Below are 8722 nucleotides of genomic sequence, written 5' to 3' on the forward strand. Positions count from 1 at the left end.
GAGGCGCCAGACTTCCCGTGGGCAACATATTCTAGTAAGCTTACCGGGGCTGGGCCCTTCAAGGTTAACACTGCCCCACCTAACCGCCAATTCAAATTTTCACAACGGCCTCTGAGACTTAAAGGCGGACTACAAACAACAGCCAAAATAGAGAGAGGACTCATCTTACCTTGCAGCACGCCGAAGAACACTCGTATCGTTCCCGTTAATGATCCACCGGAAACGATACGGGTCCCGCCTAGGCCAGTTCCGCCTAGCTCGGCTCCGCCAAGCGCGGGTTCCGCCTAGCCAAGGTTCCGCCTAGCCCTGGTCAAAAATATTTTGGGGCTTCCCTGGTGGCGCAGCGGTTGGGGGTCCGCCTGCCGATGCGGGGGACGCGGGTTCGTGCCCCGGTCTGGGAGGATCCCACGTGCCGCGGAGCGGCTGGGCCCGTGAGCCATGGCCGCTGAGCCTGAGCGTCCGGAGCCTGTGCTCCGCAGCGGGAGAGGCCGCAGCAGTGGGAGGCCCGCGTACCGCAAAAAAAAAAAAAAAAAAAATTTTGAAAAAAAAAAGTCCATAAAGCTCCAAAATCTGAAACTTGAATTTATCACGTACTGGCAACTATTTATACAGCATTTACATTGCGTTAAGTATTGTCATAATCTAAAGATGATTTAAAGTATACAGGAGTGTAGTATTTGCAAGCACTATACCATTTTGTGTAAGACACTCGAGCATCCCTGGATTTTGGTATCCACGGGGTCCCGCAGGATTACCCAGTGACAACTGTACGTACTTGTCCCGGACACGAGGATAGCTATTCCCTGCTTCCCTGTAGTGCCAAGGCCAAATATTATTTTCTTTTTGGTGGCTCCTGAAGCTAAAATTCTACAGTAGTAAATCCGTGTTCTTCTTTTAGTGGTCCTTTAGGTCAAAATAATCAATATTTGTTTACGTTCTCCTGGAAAAATCAAAAATATACTTGGACTACTATGGCCAAAAGTGTTATTGAAGTACCCTCCTATTCTTCATAAGTTTTCAACCACAACCTCAAGGATCTAAACTTCCTTGTGATTCTATTCTTATCTAGTATGTGGATGACCTTTTGTTGTGTTCTTAAGATGGGGCATACACCCTGAGAAAACCATAATTCAAAAAGAGTCATGTACCATAATGTTCATTGCAGCACTATGTACAATAGCCAGGACATGGAAGCAAGCTAAATGTCCATCGACAGAGGAATGGATAAAGAAGATGTGGCACATATATACAATGGAATATTACTCCACCATAAAGGGAATGAAATTGAGTCATTTGTAGAGACGTGGATGGACCTAGAGTCTGTCATACAGAGTGAAGTAAGTCAGAAAGAGAAAAACAAATACGATATGCTAACGCATATATATGGAATCTAAAAAAAGAAAATGGTACTGATGAACCTAGTGGCAGGGCAGGAATAAAGACATAGACATAGAGAATGGACTTGAGGACATGGAGAGGGAGGGGGAAGCTGGGGCGAAGTGAGAGAGTGGCATCGACATATATACACTACCAAATGTAAAATGGATAGCTAGTGGGAAATAGCAGCATAGCACAGGGAGATCAGCTCAGTGCTTTGCAAAGACCTAGAGGGGTGGGATAGGGAGGGTGGGAGGGAGGTTCAAGAGGGAGGGGATATGGGGCCGTATGTATGCATATGGCTGATTCACTTTGTCATACAACAGAAACTAACCGAGTATTATGATGCAATTATATACCAATAAAGATCCATAAAAAAAAAAAGATGGGGTGAGCTCTAAGATTGATTCCATCTATCTGCTTACTGTTTTAGCTCAGAGAGGGCACGAGGTCTTCAAGAAGTTACAATTTTGTCAAAGTAACAAACTAGGTTTCATGTAGATAACAAACCTAGAACATGACTTATCCCAAGGAGGTAAATTTCTTTCACTTATCAGATTTGGCTCTTCAAAACTTTATCAGGCCATTAGTTGAGAGACATATAAGAGAATTCCTGGATCTGACTAGCACTGCAGTTCCTACTTTTTCGCAGTCTCCATGTCACTGTACAACTGTGCTCTACAGCAGGTTCCCACTAGCTATCTCTTTTACACGTGGTAGTGTAGTGTATGTCAATCTCAATCTCCCAATTCACCCCACCTCCCCTCCCCCCACGGTGTCCACACGTCCATTCTCTACGTCTGCATCTCTATTCCTGCCCTGCAAATAGGTTCATCTGTACCATTTTTCTAGATTCCACGTATATACGTTAATAAACAATATTTGTTTTTCTCTTTCTGACTTACTTCACTCTGTATGACAGACTCTAGGTCCATCCACGTCTCTACAAATGACTCAATTTCATTCCCTTTATGGTGGAGTAATATTCCATTATATATCTGTACCACAACTTCTTTATCCATTCCTCTGTTGATGGACACTTAGGCTGCTTCCATGTCTTGGCTATTGTAAATAGTGCTGCAATGCACATTGGGGTGCATGTATCTTTTTGAATTATGGTTTTCTCTGGGTTAACTTGTTTTTTAGGGTCTCATTTAAACTTGACAGTCCCTCATGTTGCACATTCTTTGTTTTGAAAACAAAAAGTACCTCTCTGCAAGTAGACTTACCTTCTAGGAAATCCTATATTTTTCTCTCACATATTTCTGTACATCACTGTAATGCTTTGAATACCACTACTCTTCTTCCATCATCTTTAAGAAGGAGGCACTTATGACTGTCTAACCTTTGTAAACTGTCTAGGCCCTTCAACAGATAGGCTAGAAACTAGTTTAGAAAATCAAGACTTAGTTTTGATTGTTGACACTACATATCTTAACACTGAAACAGGAAAATATCAGGTGGTTCAAAATAGAGCTGCCATGTAATATGGTCCTCTAAAAGGAACAGGGGCTATTTTAGAAAAAGAGTGCTGCAATTACATCTCTCTAGACCTCTCTGGTATCTAAAATATTACTGAGATCCAGTATGCAAAGAAATTATGAATTTGAAGACTTTTGCTAATAACCCCATAGCTAATTCTGCAGGCTCTTCAAATGGGTGATTGTATTTATTCTCTCGGCTTAGTTTGGGTACTTGTGGCTCCTGAGAAGTGGAATGCAAACTCTGATTTGTCTGCGTTGCGGCGTTCAGATCTGTGATCCCCAGAGTTTTGCATACTGTGTGTAGCTGCTGTCATATTTAATGATCCAACAAATGTCTCCAACAAAAAGAACAGGAAAGCCTGACACTCATGGCAGTTGAAAAACCACCCCAGAAACCTGATACTTGATTGCAACAAATTGATGTGAAGTTGTGGCTTGATCATGCTTCCAGATATTAATGGTCTATCCTTCAGCTCAGGCTGAAGAAGCTGAGAACAGAGAGCATATACACTCACTCAACTTTGTCTACAATGTCATGAATTGAGAATTCTATTGTCCTCACTAACATAGCTTTGGTATTCCTCTGTCTTCATCATCATTACTTTATTATAACTTCATTGTTCCAGAAACTTCCTGAAAAACCCATGTATATGCACATCATACTTTTCAGTTCTTTCTTCAACAGATCGTGTCAGACAACTCCCAGTCACATTCACAGTGCTCACTTCCAAAAATTGCTATCTACAACTCCTTTGTTTGTTATCAACAGTATGTGGGAAATGAATTTAATAATCAGTACATGTCTCAAAGCACTGAAGAAATAGATTAGAGAATAAGTCAAACAGATTGTGACAATCTAGAACATTGTTTTGCTACTTAAAAAAATATGAATAGGGCTTCCCTGGTGGCGCAGTGGTTGGGAGTCCGCCTGCCGATGCAGGGGACGCGGGTTCGTGCCCCGGTCCGGGAGGATCCCACGTGCCGCGGAGCTGCTGGGCCCGTGAGCCATGGCCGCTGAGCCTGCGCGTCCGGAGCCTGTGCTCTGCAACGGGAGAGGCCACAGCAGTGAGAGGCCCGCGTAGCGGGAAAAAAAAAAAAAAAAAAAAAAAAGAATAGATCCGGAGGAAGATATGACAGAATTTTACCTGCGTGCAAAAGAGCCAGATTGCAAAAGAAAGGGGCTTTTGGAAGAGAGAAAATATATGGTATTTATAGCTCCATTTAACATGGCAATCATATTGTTTTGTTTTTGGTCACGTGGCATGTGGGATCTTAGTTCCCCAACCAGGGATTGAACCCGTGCCCCCTGCAATGGAAGCACGGAGTCTTAACCACTGGACCACCAGGGAAGTCCCAGCAATCATATTATGATTGGATAATGTTTGGGTCAGTTTTAGCAGACACCAGGAATTCCCATTATTAATTAAGCAAAGAAATAAACAAAAAATGGGATCTCAGGAACAATTTTTGGATACCCCAGCCATTCCTAGATCCTGTGGTTTTGTAATACATGCCTGGTTTAGTAATGCCTGCTATGCATGGCTTGTTTAGGAAGACACGGATTTTAGAAATAGAAATTACTTTCCTCTGGAAATATAAATGTTTCCTGAATGGAGAACAGAGGGCAAACTGTCTTGACTCTTACCCATGCTTTAGCATATCTCTTTAAAGATAGAAATATATTGGTTGTCACATAAGATTACTTCCTGTTTTAAAATCCTGAATTAATACTGATAATTGTTTTACTTTTCACTTGTCACTTTTCTAGACTTCATGGGCTCACCATCTATATATATTTGCAAGATTAAAACCAATGACTAATTCAGCACCTCAAGTGTATATTACAGAATGTTTACAGGTAAGTGGCAAAAGAGTTCTGTTGCTAAATGCTTTAGAAATGCAGAGTGATACACAGGTAGGTTTCTTTACTTCAGGATTTCTCAAAGCTTTTATTATGTTCATGTGCATTGCGAATCTCCAAAGGGCCTTAGAGCATGCACTGTTTCTCAAAATTATTTAGTCAGGGAATCCTTTTAGTGGCGAAATCCTGCTACATCCATTGCATTTTTAGTGATCATCATGATGTCTTCTTTGGATTCTGACATCACAAACAAGCACATTGAAACATCACAGTGAAATTATTGGGATATGGTTCTATAGGTGGTGGTTAATTCTCACATTTTTTTCCTTGAGCTGTATCCCTATATTTGGATACACATCCTGTGGGGATCTAGAGCACACTACAAGTTCTTTTTTTAATAAATTTATTTATTTGTTTATTTATTTATTTTTGGCTGCATTGGGTCTTCGTTACTGCGCTTGGGCTTTTCTCTAGTTGCAGCGAGCAGCGGCTACTCTTCGTTGCGGTACACGGGCTTATTGCTGTGGCTTCTCTTGTTGCAGAGCATGGGCTCTAGGCGGATGGACTTCAGTACTTGAGGCACGTGGGCTCAGTAGTTGTGGCCTGTGGGCTCTAGAGCGCAGGCTCAGTACTTGTGGCGCACAGGCTTAGTTGCTCTGCAGCATGTGGGATCTTCCCGGATCAGGGCTCGAACCCGTGTCTCCTGCATTGGCAGGCAGATTCTTAACCACTGCGCCACCAGGGAAGCCCTACAAGTTCTTATAAGGACCTGCTAATCTTCCTTCCAGCTCCCATTACTATTATCATACCCTCTTGCTTATCATTGTGCTGAACCATTAGATTAGGCAGGTAGGGATTTGTTCCCTAACTAACTCTGTTTTCTGCAACTTGAACAATACCTTGCCTGCCACTTGGATATTTTGTTTCCAATTCAGTTATAGCCACTAAATTTCAAGTCGAGGCAGAATTTTGATCTGTGGTTAACATCCTCCAGTTAATCACAAGATTTCTATTTACTTTAAAAATTTTATTATTTCATTAATAACATTTTGGGGATATAGTATCCAGCATGCGTTTTGTTTTGTACTAAGCAGCCTCTTATATTGGACATCATTACCAATATTAACCTGCATGGTCGGGGTGGGAGTGGGGAGAGAACAGGATACATGAGGATTATTTGGGGAAGGGTTGAGCTTTTGAAACTGCCCTCGCAGACATCCCAAGCAGCATAAATAGTTGTCCTCAGTTTGCTAAGGGGTAAACATGGCTCATGAGATTTGTGGAGTGTAATGAACAAGACTATTCTAGATTTTGATACGCTCACTGGGGTCAGATTTATGCTAGAATGGCTAAATTCTTTCCAAAAGTTTTATAATGTCATTTTATTTTACTTTATCTAAATTAAAAGAAAACAATTGATTCGAAGTAAAAAGTTAAAAATCAGTATTTTAATACTTTCAAAAAAATGTTTCTTAAGAAAGTATTATCAGGAACGAATTGTAATTACATCCCATGGCAGCCTGGGACCTCTTCTCATTTAATTACAAATTCAACATTTGTGGTTTCTGGACTGACAACAGAGTAAGATGTGGGCAAATTGTCAATTAACTTTTTCTAATTACTCACGTACAAAATTCAAAACAGTACCAAAAAAGTAAGCTATCTGTAAAGGAATAGCTGAACCCAAGCATACACTGCAAATATTCCCAAATTATGAAAACTATGTCACCAACTGGAATGCCTTCAAAATGCAAGATTACTGCCAAGTTGGTAAGTTTAAACAAAGTGCAAATAAACTGCGTGTTTCTAGACAAACGCTTGCCAGGGTATGATATCACATGTATCTACTCATTTGGTCAATGTGAAGAACCTCCTGTGTATTGTGTATTCTTCCAGCTAACAATTTAAACAAAACTTCTGAGCAGTTTATAATAATATCCCTTTTATGGTATTTCTCACCTATGCTTTTTTCTTTCTTTATTCTTTGTTTTTATTTTTTCTAATTTTTATTGTTTTATTTTAATAATTGTTTTATTTTTTCTAATTTTAGTACCAGTCCTTTTCTATCAGGAGGTCTTCTGCTTCTCCTAGGATTTGGGGCAAAGACATGCTAAGTTTTCCTACTTGTGTTTCCTTCTGAAATTGGATTGATAGCCTGGGGAGGAGGGGCTGACATTCTTGATCTTTATTTTAAAAGAAGGCCTCGTAAAAAGGCTGCTTCCTTCCCATTCCATTGAGGCAGTGGACATCATGGCCAAGGCAATGGACATGTTAGTATTCTGGCCCACGTCCTCTGCTTTGCCTCCCTCTAAGTTTATAAGGTGAAACCTGATGACTTCTCCCCTTAGCTACACCCTTTGTCCTGTGACTCCGCAGTCTGTCTCACAAAAGAGGTGGAATCTACTCCCCATTCCTAGCCTTATAACTTGCTTTGACCAACAGCATTCAGTAGAAGTGATGATGCACCAGTTCTCAGCAAAGCCCATCTGCAGTCCCACAAGTCTGTCATTGCACAAAAACACACCCCGTTAGTTGGGTTGCTAGTGGATGAAAGAACCCCGCCTAGGTGCCACAGTCATCTGAGTCTAGCCATCCCAACAGCCGGTCAACTCCAGACATGTGAGCAAGTCCAGCTGGGATCAGAAGAGTCCTGCCCAGATCAGCTGAACCTCACATCCCATGAGCTACATAAATGATTACGAGGTTTTATGGCTGCTGTGTCACATTATAGTGGCAATAAATAATACCACAGGTAGTGAATGTAACGTGATTGTGATTGGCTCCTGGCTTCCATCAAAGTCTCACTCTTGTTACTTAATTAACCTCACAAAAACACAAGCTGGTAGCATATGTCAATGAACTGTGGGGAGCCTACTTACAGTGTTAGGTGGTGTGGTATTAGTGGTTTCAGCAAATTCTCAACGAGTGAATTAAGAAAGGCCCCTGAAAAAGTTGGTCTACTGAAACAGTTGAATGGTGGCGTTCCAGAGGGGTGGGGGAATACCCAAAAGCAAACTACATTCTTTAAATATATATATATATATATATATATATATACACACACACACATTCTCAATGATAGAAGTAACAAGCTGAAGGCTTACGCTTAGTATAAAAACAAAACTTTTTCATTTGTTCTCAGCTCCATTTTCAACTACCTACTCAACAGGTTTGCTGGAAACCAACAATTGGTTCTTTAGGAATGCGTAATGTGGATATTACTTTGAGGTAGACAGGATGTTTTAAATGTATGTTTATTGAAATGGATGGATTTAAAAAAATTTTTTATTTATTTACTTTGGTTGCATTGGGCCTTCGTTGCTGCGCGGGGGTCCTTCTCAAGTTGAGGCCAGAGGGGGTTACTCTTCGTTGTGGTGCACGGGCTTCTCATTGCGGTGGCTTCTTTTGCTGTGCAGCACGGGTTCTAGGCCCGCGGGCTTCAGTAGTTGTGGCGCACAAGCTCAGTAGTTGTGGCTCATGGGCTCTAGAGCACAGGTTTAATAGTTGCAGTGCACAGGTTTAGTTGCTCCGCAGTATGTGGGATCCTTCCGGACCAGGGCTCAAACCCAAGTCCCCTGCATTGGCAGGCGATTCTTAACCACTGCACCACCAGGGAAGCCCGATCGATTTTCTTTAACAAATTATATGTTTGGGGTTTTTTCTGTTTCCCAGATAGCTTTGACTTTTAGAATCAAGTAACATGATTCTCAATGCTATTTCCCCTGGGGTAGCTTCCGAAATGCACTAAATCTCCTACCAGAGTGGCAAAATCCAGTGCATATACAAAAAGTGCATTATTTAAGAGCATGAGGCTAAAAGTGGATTTGGAAGGGTAACCAACTAAATACCAATAGCACCTAAGCTATTAAAACAAAAGCTCAGACAGTCCTTGCAGAGAGTCACCGCGGTTCCCTGCTTCAACAGTGCTGGGACGGAAGCAGCGCTCACCCGCCGCTCCGGCCGCCCCAAGGTCCCCGCCGCCTCTCCTCGGTCGCCCGCC

The sequence above is a fragment of the Delphinus delphis genome, chromosome 14 (assembly GCF_949987515.2).
Source record: "Delphinus delphis chromosome 14, mDelDel1.2, whole genome shotgun sequence".
Taxonomy (NCBI): Eukaryota; Metazoa; Chordata; class Mammalia; order Artiodactyla; family Delphinidae; genus Delphinus; species Delphinus delphis.